We start from the raw sequence: 21,641 nt of genomic DNA, 5'->3' as shown, positions 1-21,641 counted from the left end.
AGAAACTGAAACAGATCAGCGCGGAGATCCACCGTTCCTTCAAGCTCCCACTCTCTACCGCTCTCAATTTAGGCCAGCACCAAAATGTCTCTTACAATTCCCCTTGCAGATTTTCGCCATCACTCAGTCTCTGGATGGAGGCATTGGTTTCCTGTTTTTTTGGCTGAGTCTTTTGTAGCTTGAGTATGGTGGGGAGTCATTCTCTGTGGGCTGAGGGGTAATCCCCTGCATAAATTGTGCACAATATTAGTCCTGCGTCTACCTTTTGAGGCACGAGTTGGAAGCAAACAGGAGGCAGCATTATAGCTACCACTAGCTTTTCCCTGGGGCTCGTGCCACCGCCCTGTTCCAGGGTCCTGTCAGTGCTGCCCACCAGCCCTTTCTCACTCTCCTCCTCAATGTCTCGTAACATTCTCATGCGTAAAGAAGCTTCTCCTATTCCCTCCCTATCCTTGTGCTTCACCTGCAACCACTCACTGCTTTCCCTTATCCTCCTTCCTCCACCCATCCAAGGCTCTCCTCTTAAAGTCTCAGAGTTCACCCTATTCCGTACTACCACCATCGTCTCCTCTAGGTCAGACGTCCCCTTTCCTCCAACCAGCTCCTCCCTCTCCATGTGTTTATTGGCTCTTCTTTCAATCTCTTCTCTGACCCTCCACCTTGTTAACAAGGATGTTCTTACTTTTCTCCTCCTCTGTTTTCACCCCCCTCCTCTCTCTTCCTGGTGTTCCCCCTCTGATCCTCCCCTCTGCTTTCACCCTACTCCTCTTCCCAACAGAGGTTTCTCCACCCTGCACCCCTCTTCCTCTATCGAAAAGAAGTTCCTTCATTCCTCCTGTCCACCCACCCTGCCCTTTTCTTCAGCTGGCTTTTCTTCTCTCTGTCTTTCTCCTTTTCTCTCTAACTCCTGGCCTCCTACTCTTGCTCTGTGCTCTCTCCTCCACCCTCCTCCAAATGAATTCCTTCTCCAAACACCCATATTGTCCTGGGAAAACCTTCCTCTTATGTATGTGCCTGATCCCACCTCTCCATCCTCCATGAGTCTAATAGGCTTCAGGTGCATTTCTCATCTAGCTTATACTTTGATTAGTTGGCTGTGTTACCTTGCCATGACTCTCTGGCCCCGCCACACTTTGCTCGGTTCTTTGGTAGTAGCCGATAAAGGCCTACACGGTCATCTTCATTTTGGTTTAAGTGCATGTGTTTGAGAAGGTCAAAGCCACATGCAGCATGCACCTGCTTGCTCCTCTCTGGCCAGGCCACGAGCAAAGAACCTTGAAGCGCAGTCACCCGTGCACCTGTGTTTCCTAGCCAGTCTGTATTGCCATTGTTCTAGTCCCCGTGTTGCCCGCACCGAGTGATGTATAAAGGGCATTGTGTTAGGTTCTCTGTGGTGGGATGGGCATGTGGGGGACTGTGGGAGTGATACTGTATACTTAGCCGCACGGGTGGCCGCTTCTTCTCCTTATGGTGCCCACATCATCCCTGTACTCCGCTCTCTTCATTGGCTCCCGGTGGCTCAGAGGATTACATTTAAACCCCTATGTCTGGTCGATAAGGTGTATCATCGCCAAGGGACAGAGTACCTGCAAGATAAATTCCAGCCTTATATTCCTGGCTGGACACTTCGGTCAGGCCTGGCTGGCCTTGTGGTCATCCCGAAATTGCGGCTGACTAGGCTAGGAGGTCACGCCTTCTCTGTTGCAGCTGGGAAATTGTGGAATGATCTCCCAGTCTCTCACAGGGGCATTGAGAACCACTTGCAATTTTGCTGAGCACTTAAAAGTCTGCTATTTTAGGCTGGAGGGTTGCCTGCCTCTGCCAATGTCCTAGCGCCAAAATGCCCTTTGGAGTGAATGTGCGCTATATAAATTCTGTTAACATATCATAACAAGGAGACAGGGCCATTATTAGGTTTGCTAAAGTGGTTTTACCAGATTGTGGCATCTGTGGCCGTGCAATGCCCTCTTCACCAGGCATGGTAGCACTGGCCAGATGATACCCCCCAGTCTGCCCCCGGGCCCAGCATGACAGAGCAAGTGTCAGCTCCTGCCCATTGATAGGGAGCTTTGTCACAGGACCTGACACCTTGGTCACCCAAGCACGTGAAACACTGGAATTGTACATGGTACCGCAACGTGAAAAAGCATTAGACTGATGCTTTCACCCACATCTATACTGTTAAATCCAGATAGACACAAGACTGCGGGGTTCAAATATACCCTTGGATACACCTCATGAAACCAACACGACATGATCATTGTCCACACATGCATTGGCTGTAACATGAACTGTTTATTTCAAATTACTAATTTTCCTGCACAAATAGACGGGGTTTGATAAAATTATATGATTTGTATTTTTTACAGTTACTTTCTCATTACATTTTTCAGTGATTCCAAAAATGTCTTGGCCATTCTTGCTCTATAGCCATTAAGCTATAGTCAGATAACTTATTCCTAGCACACTCAGTATACCCCTTGCACTAGGAAAGTGGTCTGCAACCTTCGGCATACCAGATACTTTAAACTACAACTCCCATCAGCCCTAGCTTGCATAGTCAATAGGGAGGGATCGTAGGAGTCATAATCCAGCACATCTGGGGAGATGCAGGTTAAGCAATATCTCCAAATAACTTTCCTAACAAAATGTCACAGGGCTGTACCTAGAGCCACCTAATGCATAGGCCCTTCCTGAGTCCACCTGTCCAAATGTAGACATGGCCCCTGTAGTGAAGCTACGAATACCTCCACCTATGGCCCTGTGTCAGCTTCACTAACTAAGCCCCTAGCAACAAGTATGCTGGAGTCCACACTGAGCCTGTACATCGTAGTACTTAACAGGTTTAATTCCAAACTCTATGTAGTCATAGTAGAGGTGGACACAGCAGGGAAAGTGGGGTCCCAGTGTGCAACTCTGCTGGGGTGCCCCATTGTTCATCAACTGCACAGTTGCTTCAATTAATAAACTGTGCATGGCACCTGGAGCAGAGCCGACGGGTTGCTTGACAACCAAGCTGCAATCATGCCTTGACACCATGCATACTTTCCACACAATTGAAGCCTGCCGCTGTAGTGCCCTGTGTGGACCAAAGAGAAGACCACTGCTGTAAAGATGTACGTTTTGCAGAAAATGTGTTTATATGCATGTATGTTTGGTTTGAATGCTATGCTATGTAGAACTCTGAATGCGTGTGTGTGCAAAAGTGAGTGTGTATGTTTGAGTGAGTGTGCTCATGTCACTTACTGTTTGTGTGGCAGCTGCCTAATGAACTTTATTTACAGTGGCAAAATGGTGGCATACATTGTGTACCCAACTTTTTCAAAGTGATTTACAGTGAATGCTGGTATATGTTGTGGATGCAGCTTCATGAACGTGATATACAGTGGCAGTGTTTGCATGAAAGATATATATAGTAGTAATGCTAGTATATACTGGGGTGCATTTCCATTGGTATATATTGTGGCGCAGCATCATAAAAGTGATATGCAGTGAATATTCTGACGTATATTGGCGCCTTCTCATAACATTGATTTACAGTGACAATGTTTGTATGTATTTTGGGCATTACTTTATGAAAGTGATTTACATTAGCAATGATGGTATACATTGAGTGTCCAGTATCAAAGTGTTATAATGGTAATGTTGGTATTCTGAGGAGCCAGGAATGAGACGCGGACACAGAGAGCTCATGTGTGTGGCTATAGACCTTTGTTCAAAATAAAAGGGGGTTGGAAAATGGCTTGCTTTCTCTACTCTAAGAGGTATTTCCATACCTAACCACAAACAAAGGGTCTGTCAGATGTCAAGATGTCCAAAGCAAAATGTCCTGTGTCTGAAATACTATTCTTCACCTCACAGTCTAAAAGTAACTCTAAGGTGAAAAGGGTAATGCCTTTGGCCTAGAAAGTGCACAAATGTTCAAGTTCAAAGGGAAAGCGGTAGTTCCAACAGAAAAGTTCCCAATGGTTAAAGTTCACAGTTCCAGGGGATTGCTCCCTTCCCCTAGTTTTCTCTTCAAGATACTTTAAACTCCAAAGGGTCTGAGTCTTCCTTGCAATTCTCTGATCAACAACAAAACACCTTGTATATAAAACAACCTGGCTGTTAGTCTGGAAGCACGGGGTCTCAAGAGCTTCCTAAGAGGATAGGTGGTTAGCACAGTTCTATCAATCTGTCAATCTGGCACACTTTGGCTTACTGGGTACAATTCAACAGTTCCGGCTTGGGCTTCAAGCTTTTGACAGTTCAACTAATTCTTTAGGCTTCATCCGCCTCATCACAAATGCACAGTCAATACTTCATTTGTACTTTACCCCATTCTACACAGGCTTCCCTCTGCCGGGCTCGAGCCTTTCTTTCTTTTCATACTTGACTTTTACTTTGCCACATGGGCTCAACCCCTCTTTTCTCTTTATGGGGGTTCCATTCCCCAAGTCAGTTCCATACAGCTCTCACCGTACTGTGTTTTCACTGTCGAAGACTTTCGAAACTGCAAGGATTTTACATAGACCCCTGCATGACCACTTTGACCCCTCTTTAACCGATCAATTCTCAACACCAAAGTTTGGTGCTTTTAGTTCCTTGGAATTATTCTTTCTTTCTTTTTCCCTTTTGGCACGCTTTAAGTTTATTCTTGGCGTGCTTAAAGTTCATACTTTTACGCTCTTGCCGTATTAAAGTTCATATACTTCGGTTTTCCATTCAATCAGCTTTCATTCATGATTGTGGTTACTTTCTTGCCTTCGTTTTCCGCTTTATCACAACTTCAAATACTTTACAGAGACTTTTGAATGTGCGATTCCGCCTTGCAGGACCACTCTGTTACTTTGTATACTCTTATTACAGTTCAGCGATTGTCTTTTTCATTGCGTATTTATTGGCACACGTGCAGCCTTCAACTCTTGCTACAGTTTTACTTCCCTTTAACATAACCGGGCCTTTGTTGCCTTCAATAACTCACCGGTCGTGTTAATTGGGTTGCTTTCTTCACTGCCTTTCATATAGCAGTCAAAGCTGTTACCAGTGCCTCCTCTGCACCTGCAAATCACGTAAAAATGGGACCAAGTGCTTTAAAATTTGTTGGGATGTATTATTGTGTAACGGGAAGGCTTCGGGGTATCGGGTTGCATAATCTACAATTACCAATATTTAATGATTCCCCAATTTAGATGCCTCAAGGGGTTCAACTATGTGCATGCATATGCGGGAAAAGGCCACATCAATGATAGGTAAAGGCTTTAATGGAGGTCGAGGGGGTATTTGGGAGCTAGGGCCTCATTACCAGTTTGGAGGCAGCAAACTCGGGTCCGGGTTCCCTGAATGGGGAATTACCGGGCCATTCCGACTTTGAAAGGCCTGGTATTTCCCCATTCAGGGAACCCGGACCCGGACGATCCCCATTCCCATTTGAGCCCCTATACTGCTCAATGGGAATGGGGAGCATGCAAACAATGGGCCCGTTAATGACGGACCCGTTGTTAGCATGCTAGTTCCCTTGCGGGACCCGCAAATGACGTCTGGTGTGACCAGACGTTCAGAGCGGGTCCCACGAGGGAACCTCGTAATATGGCGGAATGGGTTTAACGGCGCCGGCACCTTTAACGGTGCCGTTAAACCCATTCCGCCAGGGTCCTATTTGTATGTATTGTATTTGTATTTTATTTATAGAGCGCAGCCTTGCCCTGAGGCATCTGGGCACGTGGTTACAAGAAAGTGGTTACAAGCAGGCATAGTATGTTACAACAATGACGTAGTCTTAGTGAGGATAATACAAAAGGCTTAAAACATAAATTAAAAACACAGTACATGATACACATAGAAATGGAACTGAAGCTGGAGTGTGAAAGAAATGAGAGGGTGAGCAGTTCTGAAGTAGTTAAAGTTCGGTGCCTATGAAGAGAGTGTAGTATGCTCATCAAGCTTGTGAAGCGAGAGTTTGGTTTTGTTTTGGAAGGGGAGGAACGTGGGATCTGCTCTGAGTGTGGCGGGGGTAGTATTCCAGAGTTTAGCTGCAAGAACTGGGAAACTTGAACCCCCAGCAGACTGCAGCTTAAATCTGGGTATAGTGAGTGTTAACATAGGCTGATCTCAGCGGTCTGCTTGTGACATGCTGCGAAAAGCGGCTAGTCAGGTATGCTGGCCCCGGGTTGTTCTGAGCCTTGTAAGTTAAGGCTAAGGTTTTGAGGGATATTCGCTGCCCGACGGAGAGCCAGTGAAGGCTACGTGTGATGTCTGAGATGTGAGATCTTATAGGGATGTTGAGGGCCACCCTCATGTTATTGTTTTGTGCAACTTGTAACTTGTCAATGTTTTTTTGACTGGTCCCTAGGTAGAGAGCGGTGCAGTAGTCTATTTTAGCCAATATTAATGTTCTAGCTGGGATGATGATATTATTCTCAGAGTTCAGGAAGGGTCTACATGCTGTGATAAGTTTGCAGGTATATGCAGAGGCAGACGCTACGGCGTTGGTTTCTGTAGTTAGGGATAGAGTCAACATAGATGCCAAGAGTTTTTGCTGTGTTCGATACGTTAATGATGTTACCGTCTATGGTGAATGCTTTGTAAGCTGGATTAAGTTTGGCCAATTTGGAATGTGAACCGAGGATGAGTAGCTCCGTTTTCTCATCATTAAGGCAGAGCCCATGATGAGTCATCCAAGCCTGGATGATAGAGTAGACATCATTAAGAGCCTTAGCGTCAAGAGCAAAGTCACCAGAGATGGGGATCAGTATCTGGGTGTCGCCAGCGTAGGTGGTGTAAGAGACACCCAGATAGTCAAGTATGTCAAAGAGTGGGTTGGTAAACACATTGTATAATGTGGGAGAAACGTAAGATCCTTCAGGGACTCCACAAGGGACATGGGCAGGATCTGCAGTGGCTAGTGGAGAGAAGACCCTCATGGTTCTAATTGCTAAAAACAAGCTAATCCAAGATGACCCTGAGTCAGAAACGTGCGCAGCAGTTTTGAGATGGTGACAGAGAATTTTATGAGCCACCAAGTCGAATGCCGCTGAGAGATTGAGCAGAAAGAGGAGTGCCAGCTTGCCCTTATCTTTTAGGTCCTCAATTTGGGTTTTTAGATCTAACAGGGTGGTTTCTGTGCCATGTTCAGGACGGAAGCCCGATTGACAGAGACCCAGTAATTGGTTTGATTCAAGATATGCCTGAATTTGCAAGTACGCAGCGCGGTCCACGATTTTTAGTAGGTATGGTACCGTAGTGATGGTCCTATAATTGGCGGGGTTGCTTGGGTCAAGGGAGGGTTTTTTTGATTAATGGGATGACCCAAGCATCCTTTAAGTTATCTGGGATGATGCCTGATCTGAAGGAGGCATTAATGAAAGTAGTGATAAAAGGCGCAAGGTCAAGCGCAGCTTCCTTAATAATTGGTGCAGGGCAAGTGTCGCCTTGGCATTTTGAAGGTTTAATCTTTGAGATACTATTTTTCACTTCCTCAATGGATAGCGAGGAGAAGCTGAATGGTTTTAGGCGGCGAGAAGGGGCTAGGAGGTTAAATGATGGAGTGTGCAAGGTGAAATCAGATAGGTTATACTTTTTAGCATTTATTTTCCCTTGCAGTAAGGCAATTTTATCCAGGAGTGCCTTTTGAATATTCGTACACCAGGCAGCGTCTGGTGAGCAAGTCACCAGAGGGGCTACAGGGGACTCCAATTCCTTGAGGATCTTGAAAAGTTCCTTAGTGTTGGATTGTGCCTGTGTGATACTTTTGTTGTAGACATCTTTTTAGGCTGCTAAAATAGCAGCTTTGTAGGTGGAGGAGGCCTGAGTTAGGTTCTTTTTGTTGACCAGGGAGGGTATATTTTTCCAAAGGGATTCAGCCTTTCTTTTTTCTTTGCGTAAGTCTCTGAGATGGGGGGTGAACAAGGAGTTCAGATGAGAACGAGGTCTCTGTTTACGCAGTTTTAGTGGAGCAATAGTATTAAGGGCTTTGAGCATAGCCTGGTTGTAAATATCCACTAAGACTGTAGGGTCTGAACTGGTGGTCAGATGAGTATTAAGTAGAGGAAGGAGGATGGGAAGAAGTTTCTCGGTAGAAATGTCCTTCTTATTACGGTTTTGAGTGCCAGAGGAGCTAGATTGGGCTTGTGGACTGGAGTTAATTGCGAAAGTTATTTTGTAATGGTCTGACCAAAGGCATGGGGTCGCCGAGATCATGTTGAGCTTGCAGTTAAGGTCAGCAACCCAATCAAGAGTGTGGCCTTTAATATGAGTGGGCTCTTGGATATGTTGGGAGAGGCCAAAGTCGGTTAGAGTGTTTAGGAGGTCGGTGGCTTTGGGATCATTCACATCTTGGTGTCCTAAATTAAAGTCACCAAGTAGGAGGATTTGCGAGTTGGGATTGGTGCTAGAGGCAAGGATGGATGATATATCATCAATAAATTAGGTGATAGGGCCAGGTGGCCTATATAGGAGGCGCGCTGTGATAGTTTGGTTGGGGGAGATGGGTAACTTGAAGGATAGGAGTTCAGCAGATGGAATCTGGGTGTGGGCATCATCCTGAGTTCGAGTGAGCTTTTGAAGATGACTGCTAATCCACCACCCTTGGATTGATTGGGGAGCATGCCAACAATGGGCCCGCTAATGAAGGACCCGTTGTTAGCATGCTAGCTCCCTCGTGGGACCCGCAAAGGACGTCTGGTCTGACCAGACTTCCAGAGCGGGACTGGTGTTGGTTACAGCAGGGACCCTTAAGTCGGTTAGGGCTGAGTTGAGTGAGATGGAATGGCGGCAAACGAATATTGTATGTCCCAAGACAGAAAGGACAAAATGGGCAGCACTATGAAGAATAAGTATGTCTATAAGTAAGTATATATATTTCATACGAACAGTATATCAAGGTATCTGGACCAAAGACAGAGCATTATTGGGTGTGATTAAGAGGAAAATGTTGACGTTTCAAGACCTTGCTGAAAAGGAAGTAAATGACATGGCAAAACCTAAGAGGGCTAGAGCACATGGGGAAGTGGAGAGACCTGGAAGAACAATGGCCTGGGTGGTTTGAGTGGAAAGGGAGGCGCAGGTTATTATTAGCATTTGTGGTCCAGCTGGGGAGGTGGTTTTTACCAGCGATGGTTTAAATAGGGTATTTAAAGATTACTATGCTGTGTTATATGGGAATGCTGATGCATGCACTGCCATGGCCTTGGAGGAATACGTGTCTGATATAGAGCTTTCAGAGCTTCCCCAGGAGGGTAGGCCAGCCCTAAACAATCCAGTAACAGTTAAATAGGTGTGCGAGACTATAGCAGCATTGGCGTAGGGCAAGGCACCTCGGTCGGCCGGGCTTAGGGTTGAGTTATACAAGGAGTTTACGCTATCGTTGGGCCACGATTGCTGCTAGTGCTGGAGGAGGCAATGGAAACTGGGGAGATACCGCCTCCTTCCAGGGGGCCATCATCACTCTCCTATTGAAGCCCAACAAACCACTGTACGGCTATTGCGTCCTACAGGCATTTGTCCTTAATTAACGTTGACGCGAAGATTTTTGCTGAGATCCTCACGGCTGCTCCCATACATGGCCCACCTGGTGCACCCAGATCAGTCCAGGTTTATACCCAGTAGGTCAACGGTCAACGGTGCTAAATCTCAGGCAGTTGTTTTGTATTATGTCTCAGATTAACCAACGTGCTAGGGAGGTGGCGGCCTCCCTGGATGCTGAGAAAGCTTTTGATTCAGTGTTGTGGAGGTATTTGTTAACGGCCCTGCAGCGCTATAGGTTTCAGCATTATTTTATACATTATTTTATAAATTGTGTACATCTGCTATAAACTGGGCCGGTGGCCAGGCTTCGCACTAACAACAATATCTCGCTGGTGATGCATTTTGGGAGCGGTATGCTGCAAGGATGTCCGCTGTCCACCCTGCTTTTTGTTTTCACCATTGAGCCCCTGGCCACACGTATCAGAACATTAGATGGGCAGAGAGGTCCCCCGCAGGTCATCACTCTATATGCGGATGATACTCTCCTGTATGTCGGCCCGGAGGTTAACCTGAGCCCCATGATGGGCACAGTCTGTGAGTTCACCAGGCATTCGGAATACAGGGTCAGTAGGTCTAAATCAGAGCTTTCCCGCTCACGGATGCTATCCTCATTTCGCCAGATCTACTTATCTACTGGGGTTCAAATGGCACCCAGTGAGATTTAAATATCTGGGTATAGTGATCTCCAGGTCACAAAAATCTTTGTATGCCGATAATCACGCACAATACCTGCAGGCACATGGGCCTAAAATGAAGATATGGGCCAGGCTTCCTCTTTCACTACATGGTAGATTCGCGTTGCTCAAAATGATTGTGCTTCCCAAAGTCCTCTACTATTGTGTAATTTGTGGCCATAATTCATAGACGAGTTTAAAAAAGTACTCCAGATTAATTGTTAAACTTTGAAGTGCTACATATGCGGTGTAAATGAGAAAGAACAGTATTGCACCCTGACATGCTTAGGCACGCATAGTGCATATGATGATGTGATACACGATGGCTCATTTCACGATATAAATGAAATGGCAATAAATGTCCCCCAAATACAACGAACGAACCACACAAGAGGTGCTTGGCGTATCAATGGGACTCAATGCAGGCAAGATTGTCCCTTCAGTTCCCTACCGTAACTATTTCCAAGTCAGGCTCGTAAGGATAGCTCAGGCGCAACGCGCTCACCTTGGAAGTAAGACGACGCAGAGCAATAGAGGTTCAATCTCTGAGTGCACACGGAGCAAAACAAGTTCGATCCCTGGGTCCACGCTCAAAACCTCTGGCTATTAAGCACGTCATAAATAACCAATTACAATAAGATGCATATGTTAGCTTAACACATGAACGCTAAACCTCCATATGAAATATTTTTCCTCATTGTCTTTCTATTCTAGCCATAAAAAATAACGATACCCCTGGAATCAACATATTCAAAATATTCTGCAAACCAAGGGCATACATTAGACGAATTTGCATAAGAGATTCCCCATATTTCAAGTAATGTATACCTCACTTTTGGGTGAAAATGCAATTATTTCTGGGTATGCACCAGTACACGGCCCAAAGGTTGTGACCACTGCAACCTCATTCGTAATTGCCCCCTACCGAAGGAATAATCGCATGTTTTGCTGCACTATTTTAGAAGTCGTTCATTGGAGGGTGAATTTCTCTCTCCTATCCCTTTTGGATAGGCGTCCCACCAGCGTGTGCTAGGGGTAGTCTCTTCTAGGAGCAGGTGAGTTTTTCTTGAGGGAGAGTAATAGCCCCGTGCAGACATATTTTTAGTTAAGCGCATCGTTCACATGTGTGTTACAAAAGCCGATTCTGGTGGATGTGGCTAAGATTTGGTGAAACGTTTACTTCCCCCACCGGTTATTAGTGTAGTCCTTGCTGATACCCCATGCCAGCATTGCAGCAACCTCCTTATTTGAACACGTTCCGCTAATACGACGGGAATTTATATGGCGCCGACATAGCAGAACACACAGGACATTTAACAAAGTATAATTGAGTCTGAATTACAGAGCTCACTCAACAGGTGTTGGGCGCGATTGCTGACCTGTGGTTGTGACAATAGCAAAGGGCACACTCTGTGGTTGGCTCTTACATGCCGACATTAATCGTCGTCAGACCGGAAGTCCTTGTGACCGATTGATTGTGGGAAGACATTCAACGTACTGGAAAAGGTGGCCGTATGGGCGCTGTTCGTCCACTAGATGGCGCCGTTGCGCTCTTTTCAGTTGCACGGAAGAAAGTTTGCCTCGTATTGAGTTGAGTTGGGCGTTTACAATTGAAATCAGAAATAAAAACGATTGCGATGCAGAAAAGAAAAAACTTCCGCACTAAACCCTACACAGCGCATTCCTATTGCATTAATTATCTGAGGTATTTCACCGCGGTACAAGAAGAAGCGGTGTACGTATATTGCTTAAAAAATACCACGTCGAAATTTAAATATACCGACAAAAATAAGACATAAAAAAGTGCTGAATTAATAGGGGCTCTGGTTTGGAAGAAAATGAGCATACACCGAGAACTGACATCACTGTGGGCGAGCTGGCTCGGTCTTAGATTTGCCTTAAAGCTGGGTTTCTGACGTCCTCCTTGAAACTCTAGCCTAATTCACACGACGCTGTTGACATGTTTTAGGGGAGAGGGTTAAGTACCAGAGGGTCAGTCGTTTTTCAAAGAAACGAGCTGGGGGTAGATCTCTGTCTTCAGTTTGTGCTTCCCTCTGGAACAGCCTCCCTGCCACTCTAACACTTGAGGAGAACCATCTCTGATTCCGGAAGCACCTCAAGACCTTCCTCTTTTCTACTGCCTACGCTCACCCTTTCCCCTGCTGATCTGTTCTCTCTTGGAAATGTGCACCTGGCCATCCTCTGTCCTTCGGGCCCAGGTACCTGCTTACCCTGCCACCCTCCCGCACTGCCTCCGGGCCACCCCTTACATTGGGGTCTGTATCTGTACCCATACAGTCCCCCCCTCTTTTTCTTTCTGCACTTATCAGACCTACCCTGTCTGCTGCCTTAAACCCAGCACTTGCCACTTGCTGGCTGCACTACCACTGTTTGGTGCCTTTATTATTTATTTATTAATATGTATCTGTTTCTCCTTTGCTCCGCACTTTCCACTTCTCCCCCCTCTCATGCACTTTTCCCCTCCTCCTCTCCCATGCACTTGCGCGTTCTCAATGTCACTGGGCCTAGTAAAATCGTTGTTTTGTTCTCCCCTGTTCCCCTCCCTTACCTTGTCACGCTCTGAAACACTTCGTGTACAAGCGCAATATAAATAAAATATCATTATCATCATTACAAAATATTCACTGATCGCGGCATTGGGCTATGGTGGCAAAATAACGGAACGTGTGCACGTGTCTGAAAATGTGCTTTATGGCCGTGTTTTGTTATATATGCACTTTTTTGGTAGTTCCTTCGCTGTTAGAAATGTTTGTATACTTGGTGACAATAATAGACGAAGACGCAATTGGTGCTAAATTAAACAATACAAACGTGTACGAAACATGTACACACGTGGCAAGTGGCCTTTAATGGCGGCTCATTTTCAAGTCAATGTCAAATGTACGACTGGAAATTTACATTAAAACATAAGGGAATTATTTTTTTTAATTTAGCCGAGTGATCCACGTTGTTCTGTCTTGCAATAAAAAAAGTTAGAAAGATTTAAGTTTTCTTTAAAAAAGTTTGAAAACAGTAAAGTTTAAAAACCAAAAATGAGCAAAAGTTAAAAAAGAAAGAAGCCTTCATTAACGGTCAGGTGGTAGAGGGTGGAGGTCGATGGGGGATCTCGTTTTAATGTTTAAAGCAGGCCTCAATTTTGCATTATTCACCATTACCCACTAATGAGTGATGATAATTCTCTGTCGGCGCGCAGTGGTGCACTGGGAACCAAGAGAAGCCCTGGAAATAACGTCCAAGTCACCTCATATTAGACATTGGGAGCAAGGCCAACCCCTTTCCCCGTAAGAAAATGCGGAAATAATGTCGATAATCACACAAGAGAAGTCCGTGATACAGTGGCCTACCAGATAATCTCCAAAGTTCCCTTTAGGCTAGTCCATCCCTGTCGGCGAGTAAGAAATGGTGTGATGTGTGCACAGAGAGAACTGGCATTCATGCCAGAGTGTGGGTGAGCTTTGCATAGCTTGTAACTGGTTATGTAGGTAAGCTAGCCCCATGGGTTGCGTGCCTGCTGCTGTGATCTGTGTGTGAGCTGCAGGTTCAAATCCTGGCCAGGCCAATTCAGCCATTCATCCATCCGAGGTTAATAAATGAGTGCCAACTTTGGTTGGGTGATAATTATATTTAAATATGTGCTATTATGTACAGCGCTTTGGCGAAAGTGTGATATAAATAACACATCATTATCTTGCGACTTGAAATATTTACCTATGTTAAAATGAAGCCTTCAAACAATATCTGGAGAACGCACTGTTTTGGGGAAATGGGGATAACAGCACATGAAGAGGTTGGGGAAAATACATTAGAGGATGGGAGTGAGTACTGATGGTGAGTGTGGGAGGCAGCGGTCGCAGATGGAAAATCACCCCATGTATAACAGCAACACATGAAGTTGAGCTAGACATTTTTTTCAAACTAAATAGCAAACTAAAGGCGCGCAGTTATTCGAGTGCTTTGAGTGCAGCTGGCAGCAGGACGGAGTCTGAGGACTGAACGTGCTCGAATTAATATTTAATCATTGTGGACTACAACTACTAACTTTAAGAGCACCATATTGAGGCACGTTGGTGTTTCTTGGTGTTTCTTTACTTTTTACCGTTTCCAAGCTCTGCCCCCCCCCACCCCGACCTCACTACTTAAGTTGCGCGCATTTGCATGAGTGCTTTGAGTGCTGCTAGCAGTTCAGTTGATGACTTGGCGAACCAAGCCTGCATTCTTCCTGTGACTACTGTACTTAATTTGCCTCCTGTAACAATTTACTCGTTTTAACCACGATTCATCTTTATACTCTAAAAACGCACGTGCCAAATTCTGCTCAAACAAACGTAGGAAAGGCAGAAATGGTTAAAAAAAGAAAAGTGCTAACAAACGGGGAGGATGGAAGCTGCCAGCCTGATGATCAATAGCACGTGTGTGTAAGCAATCTAATCCTAGGATTTCAGATATACGTCATTTCTGTAAACCAACAACAAACATGGCGATTCCGCCGATAGAAGGCAGTCAAGGTAAAAAGGAGTCAGCTGATAAACTGTTCACCACTGATATTTCTGACAATGTATTAATAGAATATGCAGACTCCAGTGTAGAAACTTTGCTGAAAATATTGGGGGGGGACATGACATCTGAAGAAAAGGTGCCCCAGCCAAGTGATTGAGGAAAAAATGGTGTGGCATGAAAGTTGGGGGGACAAACACCCCTGCCTCCCCCCCTATAATTACACCCATGGCAGACTCGGTAACCACAGATGCCACGCTAGGGTTCCAGCCAAATGGATGTACCACGCTTTTGAGCCCAGTGCAAGTCTCGTCCATTAAAACTGTTACACATGTCTTAGACGCAAACATGACCACTCCAGAACAAGCATCTCAAGCTCATATGTCTTGTCTGGACCTCATGCCTGCTCATGTAATCACTACACCGACTGTTAGTGCAAAACATACATTCAATCTAATGAGCCCAAATCACATTAATAATCCAGATACACTGGCTCTTATTGTGGTGCAAATTCATGATACCAATCTTTATGGCGCACATGACTCTAACATTACGGAAATTGCCTCTACGCAAGTTCCAACTGTTAAAATGCCAAACAAACACATTTTTGGTAAGGATCAAGGCCAAATCGGAGCAATCCAAAGGGTAATAACTGGAATAGAAGGTTTGGTGGGTACAAAGAGAGAGCAAACTGAAGATCCAGCTTGTCCTCGCGTGGCTGAGATGCAGGACTTATCACCTGTCTCTGAATGACCATTCCCTACTCGAGTTAACCGTGATGACATCTCAATGAATGGATCTCAAGACACGCCTCCACCTCCCTCTACAACTCATCATCCTGACACTCGTGTATGTGCCCCTCAGTGTGCGCCTCCGCTTTCTGTCCTTTCACAGTCACCGATAATGTTCACTTCCTCTTCCTCGTCATCTTCACCCTTATCTATTTCCTTTGCTAATCCCACTCCACGCCGCCTATCGTTTCCTAAACAAACACTGTATCCTCTTTTGGAGGTGACAAAGGGGGCCACGGCTACAGCCCTGACCTCTCTGACCAAGTTATATGAAACTTTGCAGGAGCAAATGATTAAGAGCAACAATTTGCTAATGACACTATTAAATGCTCAATCACAAATGGTATCATGAGCATAGCCCTTCATGGGAAAGATCTGAAAGAACCAATATTAAATTAAATATTCTCACAAGACAGTGTCCTGCTAAGAGAGCCTGGCGCCCTATCAGTGCACTCCTTGAATAATTCAGCTCCCATTTTCTTGCAAACCGAAAACTGAAACCCATAATATAGGTCAGCCGAAATCCCCCTTGGGCGAAATTGATGGTTACTCACTCAAACTGCACAAGAAAAAGGTAATATACCACAAGAAACCTTGCCTGATACAAAGTTAAAGACATCTAGGTCCTCGTGTCTGCCGTATACCATCTTTACAAGTACCAAGACCACCTAACAGCCGGCAGCATTAATTAAAAAAAAGTACAAAAACCAAAAGGCTCTGCTTAAATCTTCACAAAATCTTCACAAAAGTTCATTCAATCTCTCCCAATGCCTTATAGGCAGATTCACAAAACAATGAGATCAATCTCTGGAAATTATGCCAAAATGGCAAAGACACAGAAAATGGTGGATGAAGACAACTCCACTGAGCCCTCTCTTCTCACCACAATCCCAGTGCTGAATTCGGAGCCACTGAATGAGCTAATATCGGAGGTTGAGCAAAGGAACCATAATATTATTAACCACAAATAAGGCTTTTTTCGCAACTCGCTTTAGCACCTCCATTAGATTTTGAAAATGTGCTCTAAGTCACCTGATTCGCCCCCGTCTGAAGCACGAATATAGCATCGAACAATAGTGCCTAGATTTGGAAATTGCTAAACAGAGCATGCCAGGCAGGACAAATAACTTACCAGATCCATTCTGTTCCAGAATAGATCTGGGTTCAACATTATCAAGAACTCTATGCCAATTGTAGCCAGGCGTTAGCCCAGAATACATCTGGTTGGACCATTGATGACAATCTGCAGTTTGATCAGGATGACATATTGCAGCAAATTAAAGTGTTGAGCATCTCACGTGCTCCTGGTCCAGATGGCTTGACCAATCAAATGCTCAAAACCCACCCGGATGAATGGACCCGGGTATTACATGCCATCTTTTCCAGGGTCATTGCTCTAAAACAGATTCCCCCTACCTGGAAGAGATCCATTATTGTCCCCATATTTAAGAAAGGTGATCATGTGTGCCCTAGTAATTATCGCCCCATCGCATCATTAGGTATCCCGGGCAAAATGTTTATGAGATTGCTGCTAAGGGACTTCTCCGTATGGGTCAAGGAAAGCAATCTCTTTGACAAATATCAAACAGGATTTATTCCAGGCATCGGGACCTCTGTCAATTTGCTCACACTATGGTTTCCCAAAAGCCAGGGCATACATACTAAACAACCATTATATATGGATTTTGTTGACTTCCGTGCTGCCTCTGATGCCGTATCAAGAAGCAGGCTGTTTGAAAAACGTATAACAGCTAAGTGCCCCCATTACATACGAGCCCTGGTTTCCAAGTTACATACGGATACCACAGTGCAAATTCAACTGTCCCCGATGGCATTTTATCTAAGGCTATACCTACCCGTCGAGGGTTAAACCAAAGATGCATTCTAGCATTGTCCTTCTTTAAATTCTATATAGCAGATATTGGTCAGTACTGCAAGGCAGTAATATCAGATCCACCCAAATTGGGACTACAAGTATTACCGTGGCTGTTGTACGCGGATGATCTAGTCTTGCTTTCAAAAACCCCTAAAGGCTTGCAAAATCTCCTATCAGCAATTGAACACTACGCCAATGACAATGCCTTAACTATGAATTTGAAAAAAGAAACATCCTAATCTGTGCATCTAAACAGCAGATTTTAAAAAACAGATCCAATTGGTGAATGTGTGGGAAAAAAATTAGATGTAATAAACGAATATTGCTATGATATGATATGATATGGCATTTATAACACGCTTATACACAAGTGTTTCAAGGCGCAACGAGGCAATGGAGGGGGAACAGAGGGAAGACAGACAACGATTCTACTAGGCCAGGTGTCATTCAGACCGCGCAAGTGCATGGGAAGGAGGAAAGTGTGGGGGGAGGGGACAGTGCAGTACATGGGATAGTAAAATAAATAAAAAAGTAAAAGTACGGCCAGCAGGTGGCAAGTGTAAGGGTAAGTGCAGACATCAGGTGTCAAGTGCTGGTAGTGGGACTGTAGGGATACAGAAAACAGTCCTCAAGTGCAGGGGTTGCCAGGAAGGCATTGCAGGAATGCGACTGGAGGTGGAGGGACCTGGGCCCGACATCAGAGGGTGACCAGGAACCAGTGCAGTTTCAGTATCAGCCAGGAAGTCAGCAGGGGAGAGGAGGAGAAAAAGTAGAAGCAAAGAGAAGGGTTTTGAGGTGCTTCCGGGAACCGGAGATGATTCTCCTCAAGTTTCAGGGAGGCTGTTCCAGAGGGAGGCCCCAGCCGAAGAAAGATCTACCACCAACTCGTTGCTTGGAGAAGCGACTGACCCTGGGGGAGTTGGAGGCAGATAAGCGAAGAGCTTGAGAAGGAAGATATTTAGGAAGAGAGAGTTGAAGGTATTGAGGCCCCAGACCCCAGAAGGCCTTATGGACAATGCAGAGGGTTTTGAACTCAATCCTTGCAGCCGCTGGCAGCCAGTGCAGAGATTTCAGTCCTGGAGAGATACGATCCCTGGGCTTGAGGCCAAGGACAAGTCTCGCAGTCCTGTTCTGGATGAGCTGCAGACGGTGGAGAGTAGAAGCAGGTAGATTTAGAAAGAGGCTGTTGCAATAGTCCAGCCTAGAGAGAACCAGAGCTCTGGAGACAGTGAGCTTCTGGGGGAAGGAGAGGAAAGGAAGAATACCTATGAGGAGGTGCAGCTGGTAGTGTGACTTCTTAGAGACGTCCGAGATGTGAGGAGAGAAGGAGAGTGTGGAGTCGGAGATGACCCCGAGGTTTTTGGCCTCACAGGTGGGAGCAGGAAGAGTGCCAGGAGAGGCTGGCCTATTTTGGGCTTAGCACAAGCAACCATCCCACTGACCTCCACCACATAGAACAATGTTTTAAGAAAGCTCAAACAGCTGCTGCACAAGCCACGATAGTACACAGGAAATATAGAAAATGTTCTTACCACGTATGGAGCAGAAACCAGGGCTAACCAAACCACAGTGTACTGGACAAAATTCAAAGGTTACTACTTGAAAAGAGTCCTTTCTCTCCCCCCAAGTGTTCCAATGTGCATATTGCACCACACATTGGGATTATTATCCCTAAATGCGATGTGCACTTGGAAAATGTTTAACATATACAGAAAATGCATCACAAGTCAAGTAAAAGGATCGCTCTTAGGAATCCTGGACATTCATCTAAAAAACACTACGGTGAAGAGCTTAAATCTGTGGAAGAACCATATTAAAAATAACATGTTGGCAACCAGCATTTCGTTAGAATTATTATTAAATGATCCTAATCGTGCCAAAAAGAAACTTTGGCTACACGATTGGATATGCACTAGGCAGCAATGCATGCAATATAAGATCTTCAGAGAAATTAATTTAGAAATCAAGTGTATGAACAATCCTGAATCATATCTCCTAAGATTCCTTTATCCTAAAAACAGAACTATGTTTTTGCGTTCAAGGCCAAACCTTTGGCCTACCTGCGAACTCACTGGAAGAAGGCTAAAACTACCATACACTTTAAGAACGTGGAGATTCTGTAAAAATCCTTATGAAATTGAAACGTTAAGACATGCAATCACAATAGGCCCATTTTTACTTGCTGCTCGTAAAAGAATATTTGGGAGAGATTCTATGGGGATATCCAGTGTACCGCTCCCAACATGCTGTGGGAGCGTTTGCTCAATGGGAAACGCAACTCTATAACCTTTGCTGCAATCAATTTGTTACATTCTTTGGAACTTGGCAATTCCTAGCTGTCTACCATCATGCCCATCCAGCGAATAATGGTACAGAATACTTTTATTCTATCTATTGTATTGTATTTAAATTGGAATTTCTTACTGTAAATGGTGATATCACCATCATATTATTATGATTTTTATGATAAATGTCTAGTCCATATGTATTTTTATAATCTTTCCTTATCTTTAGATAAAATCCTCTTTTGTAAATGATGATATCACCATCATCTCTATTAGGATTTTTAATGAATAATTGTGTGTGCACGTGTTTTTATTTCAAGTGGAAACCATACACTGTGAATGTTATTACCCCTGTAAAACGAATTTTCATGCTAGAGTTTTCTGACAAATTATGCATTGTGAAGGATGTAAAATGATTAGCATACAAATAAATAAATAAATACAGACAAACAGACTAAATAGCAGAGCAATGCTAAATATGCAAACAAGTGTATTTTCAAACTTTCTTTTTCTGAGATTTAATTTTTCAATCTTTGCTGTGGTGATCAGAGTTCTTTCACACTAAAGACCTATATGTATGTATTTATAGCATAAGAATTGCAGCCTTGCGCTTGCTTCTAACCACACGCGCTGTGATATGAAAGATCACTCCAGGGTAACGGTGCATCAAATCAGAGCAAGCCCCACATGCAACAAAGCTTGGATTAATCAAGACGTCTGTGAGGAGGGAAGTGCTGAGTCCTTCTGCACGAGGGGGATGCAGAAGCATGAGCTCCTGAGATACCAAAGATGGGGCACGTTATATAGCTCAGCGAGCTAAGCTCTCGCCCAGAGCATCTGTGTTCTGCCTCGAGGACATAGATGTTGGAAACTTGGTAGGACCAATGCAGCCTTTCACCCATCCAAGGTTGATAAGTTGAGTACCATAAGATTGGTTGTAAGTAGCGCCTACCATTAAGGTTTTAAGAAGCAGAAGCACTCGATCACCAGGTGCTGTATTGCGATATTATTTAAGTGTGACTTGGCCGGACAGACGTCTCTGAAAGTAGTTCCATCTTCTGAAATGGCTCCGGCATCAACCAAAACGTTCTCTTTCCGCACTCAATAGAACTCAAAACTCAATATGCCAGCAACTGGATGCAGTAGGAAGCATTGGTTCTCTCCTTATGAATCCAGTAGAAAGTCACAGGGAGTGATAACCAGCGTACTCATTAAAGCTGCATCAAGAATACCAGCCCGTGTGCAGCAAAGGTGTTGCCGAGTCGACTTCAGGAAGTTGCAGGCAACATAGGTGGGCTAAACCTTTCACACAGCACTCTCTGCTTGCACACCCAGTGACAACAACTGGCAAAGAAAATAGACCTCTACATGAGACTTGTCGACTCGTTAAGAGTAAGCAACCAGCGAAAATTGCTTAATTATTGAAAGAGATTATTTTTCTAAAACATTTTCATTTGATTTATTTGTGATTTACAATTTTTACAAAAGGAAACCGTTACAAACGTTTCACATTACCAATATCCTCCAACTTCTTAGGTTTCCCTTCATCATTTAAATACATTCATTATGTAAAGGTATAACATTTTACAAATTCATAGCTCATAAATTCTAAATCCTCAAACAACGATTCGAATTCCTTCTTCAATTTTCCACTGTCGAAAATTGTCCATTTTTTATGTCCAAGATTCTTTTTGAAGCACAATTTACACCTCCACTTTAAAGAATATTCACAAAGACTTGTTTCATCTAGTTTGGGACACCGTAGTGTGATATAATTGCTTATTTAATCTTTCTTTTGATTAGAAACCATAAACTATTAGCAAATAAACAACACGACTCATTAAAAAAAATCTACGAAAAGAGTGGTATAAAGAAAGATCAGATGCAGTACGTCAATTTACATACATGTAGACTGTCCTGACAGAGGGGTCTGCACCCAGTGGCTCGCCAGAGGTTCTGGACCACAACTCCCATCATCCATAGCCAGCCTGTTCAA

General features: G+C 44.4%; 1 protein-coding gene across 1 annotated transcript in view; it reads left to right on the top strand.

Annotated features, from left to right (window-relative positions):
* The window catches only part of GNAS (GNAS complex locus), a 2,205,902-nt gene that overhangs the window by 309,989 nt on the left and 1,874,272 nt on the right, over positions 1-21,641 (top strand). The window lies entirely within an intron of this gene.

Source organism: Ambystoma mexicanum, chromosome 3p, assembly GCF_040938575.1.
Source record: "Ambystoma mexicanum isolate Mex_15411 chromosome 3p, UKY_AmexF1_1, whole genome shotgun sequence".
Lineage (NCBI taxonomy): Eukaryota > Metazoa > Chordata > Amphibia > Caudata > Ambystomatidae > Ambystoma > Ambystoma mexicanum.
The sequence above is the reverse complement of the archived record's forward strand: the minus strand, read 5'-3'. Positions and strand labels throughout refer to the sequence as shown.